Source organism: Triticum aestivum, chromosome 2D (genome assembly GCF_018294505.1).
Source record: "Triticum aestivum cultivar Chinese Spring chromosome 2D, IWGSC CS RefSeq v2.1, whole genome shotgun sequence".
Classification (NCBI taxonomy): domain Eukaryota; kingdom Viridiplantae; phylum Streptophyta; class Magnoliopsida; order Poales; family Poaceae; genus Triticum; species Triticum aestivum.
In genome coordinates this window covers 199,422,426-199,429,965 of record NC_057799.1, presented here as the reverse complement: position 1 = coordinate 199,429,965, position 7,540 = coordinate 199,422,426, and positions in this window count along the sequence as shown.

Genomic DNA, 7,540 nt, shown 5'->3' with positions numbered 1-7,540 from the left:
CAACTCTAGACACAAATTAAAATAATACAAGCTTTATATTACAAGCCAGGGGCCTCGAGGGCTCGAATACATAAGCTCGAATACACAAGAGTCAGCGGAAGCAACAATATCTGAGTACAGACATAAGTTGAACAAGTTTGCCTTAAGAAGGCTAGCACAAAAGCAGCAACGATCGAAAAGGAAAGGCCTCCTGCCTAGGAGCCTCCTAACTACTCCTCGTCGGCGGCGGCCTCCACGTAGTAGTAAGCACCCTCGTGGTAGTAGTAGTCGTCGTCGACAATGGCGTCTGGTTCCGGGGCTCCACCATCTAGTTTCGACATCCAGAAAGAAAGGAAAAGGGGGAAAAGAGGGAGCAAAGCAACCATGAGTACTCATCGAAAGTACTCGCAAGCAAGGATCTACACTACATATGCATGGTGTCAATGAAATGGGTAGTATCTGAGGACTAAATTGCAGAATGCCAGAAGAGAAGGGGAAAGCCTAGCCTATCGAAGACTAGCATCTTCAAGCAACTCCAAGCATCTCGCAGCATCAGAAGAGATAAGAGTGGCATATTATAATATTAGTAAGTATGTTGTAACATCGCCTAGAGATCACTTCCTCGACTCCCTGCGGGAAAACAATCCCGGAGCCAACATGCCTCAGCAAGTTCTAGTTTCATCGATCGGGATACAACTCCGACTGTCCGTTACTGTAGGACAGGCTATCAATAGATGTTTTCTTCCCTGCAGGGGTGCACCAACTTACCCACCACGCTCGCTTAACTCTGGGCGGACACACTTTACTAGGTCATGCCCGGCCTCAACCAAACAATACGCCGCAACTCGACCTAGGATTAATAGAGAGGTCAGCACGCCGGACTAAACCTATGCCCCCAGGGGTCTTGGGCCATCGCCCCGGGAACTCTTGCATGTTGCGTGGGCAGCCGGTGAGCAAACCTAGCTACCCCCTTAAAAAGGAAGGTGCTTACCAGTCCAACCCGGGGCGCGCCGCTCAATCGCATGACGTCTATTAAGCTTCGACTGATGCATACGACGCAGAACGCCCATACTATGCCCACGTGATGGTTAGTGCTATCAGGCCAGAGGCTACTCGGATCAAATATCCAAACTGTTAGTGTGTTGGTAGTGCGGTCACGAGCAGAGACTCATGAAAGATGTGACCCCGTCGCCTCGTCTCGAGGACTTAAGGCAAGGGTTAAGAATGCCCGGCCACGCCTCGTATTCAACTCTCGGGTAACCTCCAGGTCAACCCGTCTCCACATCACTCGCGGGTACCCCTCAGGGTCAACCCGCCTTTCAAAGTAACAGTTGTAAAGTCCAAGTATCCGTGTGTCCAAACACCAAGGGGAAACCCTGAGGAATCACCCTCGGTGGATTCCACTCGATGTAATCATCAAGGTGAACGTAGGAGGAACCACCCTCGAGGTTCAAACTTGAGGGGTTGCATGACAGAGTCGTATCGGAAGTGGTTAAGGAGGAATCACCCTCGATGAACACGACCAAATAGCTACACTGCAGGTTTAACTTCAGAAGTGTTGTTGAGGTATCACCCTCGGCACCCGATAGTAACTCTGCAGAGTCGTACAACTAAGGGGGGTGATGTGCGGTGTCGGGACCTGGACATCGATCACTTTGATCGAGTCATCGAACATAAAGTAGGGCAACTGGGACAACATGGGGGTCACTGATGGATCTCTAACCAGCCTAACTAAGCAGTTTAGAATAAGCAGGTAAGGTATGAAAGCAGGTAGCAAAAACAGGCTATGCATCAGAATAGGAGCAATCAATTACAGTAGCAAAATCTAATGCAAGCATGAGAGAATGGAATGGGCGATATCGGGATGATCTAAAGGGGGGCTTGCCTGGAAGCTCTGCTACAAAGGAAGAAGGGTCGTCGGAGACGTAGTCGATCATAGGGGCAACATCGGTCTCGGGGTCTACCAGAGAAAAGAGGGGGAAGAAACAATAAATATAAAGCAAACAAAGCATCATAAAGCATAAAAAGGTAATACGACGTGCCGGTGTGACCTAACGTATGTCTACGCGAATACGTGAAGGGGGAATTCAACCAGGAAAGTTTTCCCAGTTCCGGACCTGTGTCAGATAGATGACCGGAGGCGAATGTTCCATGTTCAGATAGTTAGAGGCATCGGACAGGTAAATGGACTGCGTATTCGGATTTGTCTCGTTTTTCTGAGCAACTTTCATGTAGAAAACATTTTTCATCCGAGTTACGGTTTATTTTGTTTGAATTTTCAAAGTTTTAAAAGATTTTCTAATTTACTGGAATAATTTAATTCAAAAAAGTAGAAAAAATGCTATGTGCACACACTGAAGTGTACACAGCAGGGTGATATAGAGGCTGACATGTGGGCCTGTTGACTGAGTTGGCCAGTCAAACGTTTGAAAGGTCAAAGGATGAATAGTGCCCTGGGTCCCGCATGTCATAGACTACACTTGGACAAATAAATAAAACTAACCTAATCAAATGAGGACCACATGGCATCTACACGTTAGGCTAATTAATCCTAAAGCTAACCTGCCTCTGATTAAACAAGTCGGCCACGCTGGGCAGTAGCATAGCCCGCTCTACATGGCTGGCTCACATGCACGGCCATAGCTACGCAGCAGCAGCCGGCGGCGGCATTAGTAGGCAGCAGTAAGAGCATCTTCAGCCACGCCCCCAACAGGCCCCCCAGGCCACTTTTTCGGCGCCGGCGCCAAAAAACCGCCCCAGTCACGCCCCCAGGACGCCGAAAAGCACCGGTTCGACCCTTTTTTTCGTCCGGCGGTCACAGGCCGAACCCGGCGCACTGGGGGCCATTGGGGGCTCCGGCGCAAGGGAAAAGCATGGCTGGCCCACACCGTCACCGTCAGGTGAAAAGTCAAGATTTTCTTCCCCGACTCGCCTCCCACCCCCCGCGCCCTCGGCCTCCACTAGCTATATCCCGGCGCCACCCGCCGCCCTTCACCGCTAGATAACCATTCCCCGCCAGAAAAATAGCAGAGGTTCGCCGCGGCAGTCCCTCCAATAGCAGTTGGGTGTTTCCGGCCGCTGTTTCCGGCCGCGGAGGTGCAGTTTAGCGGCGGGTACACGCCCACCGGGTGCAAGGTGTTCGGCGATTTGCCTGCCTCGGCGATGGACTCGGATGACGAGGAAGCGCTCGCCGCGCTGCTGGAGGAGGAAGCCGAGGCCGACGTCCAGGAAGAAGAACATCTCATGGTGCTCGCCGCCCTCGTCCAGCTGCTGGCGAGCAATGAAAAGCCACGGCGAGGTGGCTCGGCGCCGGGACGGGTGAAAGCAAAGAATCGGCATCGTCTCGAAGGCTACTGCATGCTCTACTCCGACTACTTCGCCGATGCTCCACTTCACGGCGAGAAAACATTTTCGGCGCCGTTATCGGATGAGCCGAAAGCTCTTCCTCAGGATTGTGAATTCCATCCGGGAGTTCGACAACTACTTCAGGTGCAAGATGGATTGCACCGGCAAACTTGGATTCACCTTGATCCAGAAGTGCACGACAACGATGAGGATGCTTGCATACGGAGCTCCCGGTGATTCACTTGACGACTATGGGCGCATGGCCGAGTCCACCAGCATAGAGTGTTTCTACAAGTTCTGTCGGGCAGTGGTGGCAGTGTTTGGACCCAAATACTTGAGAACACCCCATGCAGAAGACACTGCTCGGATCCTAGCACAGAATGCAGCAAGAGGATTTCCTGGGATGCTTGGAAGCATCGACTGTATGCATTGGAAATGAAAGAATTGCCCATTTGCTTGGCAGGGGATGTACAAAGGCGCCAAAGGGGGTTGTCGTGTGGTACTTGAGGCGGTGGCCACACAGGACCTCTGGATTTGGCACTCCTTCTTTGGTATGCCAGGAACTCACAATGACATCAACATGCCGCAGTGCTCTCCTGTCTTTGCCAAGCTTGTTGAAGGTCATTCTCCTCCAGTGAACTTCGAGATCAATGGGCGGCATTACAACAAGGGGTACTATCTAGCTGATGGCATCTATCCGAGATGGTCGACATTTGTGAAGACCATCTCAAACCCTGTGGCAGGAGGCAAGAAAGCCTGGTTTGCGAAGATTCAGGAGGCTTGCAGGAAGGATGTCGAGCGGGCATTCGGTGTGCTCCAATCTCGATTTGTTGTTGTCCGGTACCCCGCTCAGACCTGGTTGAAAGATCAAATCTGGGATATCATGACTTGCTGTGTCATCTTGCACAACATGATCATCGAAAGCAAGCAAGAAGACCCCGTGTTTGACACTGAACCATACTACTGGCAATGCCCTCTAGCCGAAGTTGATCACCAGCTACCGGCAACCTGGACTACCTACCTCAGTATGCGTCAGGAGATCCGAGACCCACAGGTGCATCATCAGCTGCAGCATGATCTGGTGGAGCACTATGGAGGCTCAAGGGCGACGCCGGGCGCGACGTGTGATGAAGTATGAATTTTATTTGTTGAACTATATAATTTGTATTGAACTATTTGTTGTTCTACTATTTTGTTGAAGTATTTGATTTTTCTGTGATGAAATATGTGATAAAAAATATTTAAATGTTCATAATTCAAAGCCGAGGCACGACGAACCACGCCGAATATGGGCCCATTCTCGCCAATATGGGCCCTTTATTCGCCGAAAGTGGGCCGAAAAGTGGGCTTATTTTGGCGCCTGGGGGCGACGGCTGGGCGCAAAACCGTCCAAGCGCGGATTTAGCGCCGGCTCGCCCCTAGGGGGCGATTTTTATGCGTCCCGGGGGGGGGGGGGCAACGGCTGGAGATGCTCTAAGCGGCAGCAGCCAGCGGAGTAGCAGGTAGTAGCGGCAAAAAGCAGCGGCGGCTGCGGCTAGCAATAGCAGTAGAGAGCATCAGTAGAACCAGCGGCAACAGCCAGCTGCACTGGCAGGAGCAGCAGGGGCCAAGGCAGCGGGCGACTATGGGCGCGCGCGTAGCATTAAGCGGACGGGCGACGGCGGGCGAGCACCAGCGAGGGCACGGCGGCACCAGCAGGCGCGGTCGTGGCGGCAGGGCCGGGCCGCGGACAAGCCCGGGCACAAGCACGTGAGGGCGCGGGCAGGGTGCAGCCTCAGCGAGGTAGGGCATGGGTGGTGCACGGCCACGCGAGGGGCGGCCGGCGCGGTGAGCACGAGCCCGCAGGGAAATGGTGGGCGGTGCAAACGACGACTAAACAAGGGGGAAAGTGGGGGAATTGATGGAGATGCTCAGCGAGGAGCTGGGGAAGGGGACGGCAAGGCCGAGGCTGGTCGGGGCAGCGCGGACCGACGCCGAGAAGTAGTGGTCGGTGATGAGCAAGAAGAGGTCGATGCACTCGATCCTTGATGACCCGGCTCCAATCCGTGGACGTAGGCGATGAAGGTGACGATGGTGTTGCTCCTGGACTTGGTGCTGCGATGGCGGACGGCCGATGGCCACGGGATCGACGGCGAGCTTGGTAGTGGTGATTCGGCCATGTACGCAGGAGACGAAAGCAGTGCGAGGGAGAAAGGGAGGAGAGGCTAGGGTTCGTCCGCTGGGGTCTGGGATGCTCTTAACCCGCGAGGAGGGTCGCCGGATGACGGATGCGTGCCCTAGCCGTGCCATGGACGGCGCACAGGCGTCCAACGCCCTCCTATGAGCAGTAGGAAGGAGATACAGAGGGGGGTTGTTGGGCTGGGCCAAGGTCTGTGCAATTCTAGGCCTAAGTGCATAGTGCCATTTTCCTATTTTACATTTATGTAACAAAAACTGCTACCGTTTCCTATTTAGTTTTGATAGTAATTGGTTTTTTTAATATGAAACTTGTCAAAGAAATTCAGGGAAACACCCTGGGGCTGCACAAAAGGTTTCAAACCGTTTGGGATTGTTTATCTATTTTTAGAAATTGAAAAGGTTAACTAATTTGTTGTTGCTCCACTGTTATAATTCCCAGGGGCATTTTAAACATCTCCAAAATTGTTTGGTAATGCAAGACAATTGTGTGGTGAATATTTTCAACCAGATGAACATTTTTAATTTACCATTTGAATAAATAAAAATTTGACTTGTATTTTAAATTTGACTTTGAATTTAATCAAGTGACAATTGGCTTAGGGTGAGGTTACTGTAGCTTGAACCTCGGGGCGTTACAAATCTCCTCCACTACCAGAAATCTCGTCCCGAGATTCAAGAGGTGGAATAAGGGGGAAAGTTCTGGTTACTAAATACTAACATGTCTTCTCGTTCTTGGTTGCTCTTCTCAAAGAAGTTGACCCCTTTCGTTGATGTCTTTAGTTCTCTGCTTCAGGACTGTAATGCCCGGATAATTAAGCTACAGTAATCCCCTTCTAATGGTGTCATGTCACCACGATTATTGTTCTTAAACTCACGTTGGTTTGAAACCGGTTCAAATTCAAATCTAAAACAAAATCGAAAATAAAAGTTTTCAGATGTCAAATCTAAAATGTTCACAATATTCTTTAAATTCACCTGATCATTGTCATTTTGGAACCAACCTCTTTTGGATTCACACAGTGTCCCTGAAAATTTAATCAGTGGGCCAACAACCAATTATTTGAGCTTTTCAACTTCTAAAAATAGTTGAACACTCCCAAATGCTTTGAAACCTTTTGTACAAACCCAGGTTATTGCCCTGTATTTTTGTGCCAAGTTTTGTATTAAACAAAACTCTTTTAGTGGCTCAAAAAATAAACAAAAGGTAAAAAATTAAAACAAGAAAACAAAAAGGGGACAACCCTCCCCATCGCTGGGCCTCGGCCCAGCTGGCCTCTGACCTAACCAGGCCCAGCCCATCTTCCCCTCGGTCGTCTTCTCCTGTTCACGACCGCGCCCGAACAGGAGCTCGTCCCCGTCGGACCAGCCTCGCCGGCGCCACCCCGAGGGGATAAGGGCGCCGCCTCGGGCTCCCCTTGTCTCCCCTCTCCCACTTTCCTCCCTCTCCCTTCCACGCTCCCCTCCCCAGATCCACCTTCTCTCTCCCCTCGCCCTCCACGCACGGCCGCGCTCCGCCATCGTCGGCCACCTCGCCCCGCCGTGATGACCGGCCTCCCCGCGCGCCTTCCTCCGTGCCCAGGAGGACCGCCGCCGTCCCCTGCTTCATCTTCGCCGACCAGACCGAGTCGAGGGCCCCGACATCGACCCCTACCCGTCGTCTTTGACATCGGGCCTGACGAGCCCCGCCATATCTTTCGACATCGGCGCCGCCTGCTGCTCCTAATCTTTCATCGGGCCCCCGTGTGACCCCGAGGTGAGCTCTGCCTCCCCCCTTCCTTTGCTTCTCCTAGCACGTCTCGGCCCCCTGCCGCTAGCACGCAACATCGCCGTAGCTCGTCGCCGCCCTGCTTCATAGTCGCCGTGGCCACACCCGCCGGCGAGCTCCGCCGAACACGGCCTGGTGCTCAGCTCGCTCCCCGCAGCCCAGCACCGTAGACCGCATCCCATGCCGTGCCCCGTAGCACCATCCTCATCGTCGCCCGAGCGTGACCGCCGCCCTCGCCACTTGTCGGCGCCGCTCCGGCCAACTCCGGGGTCG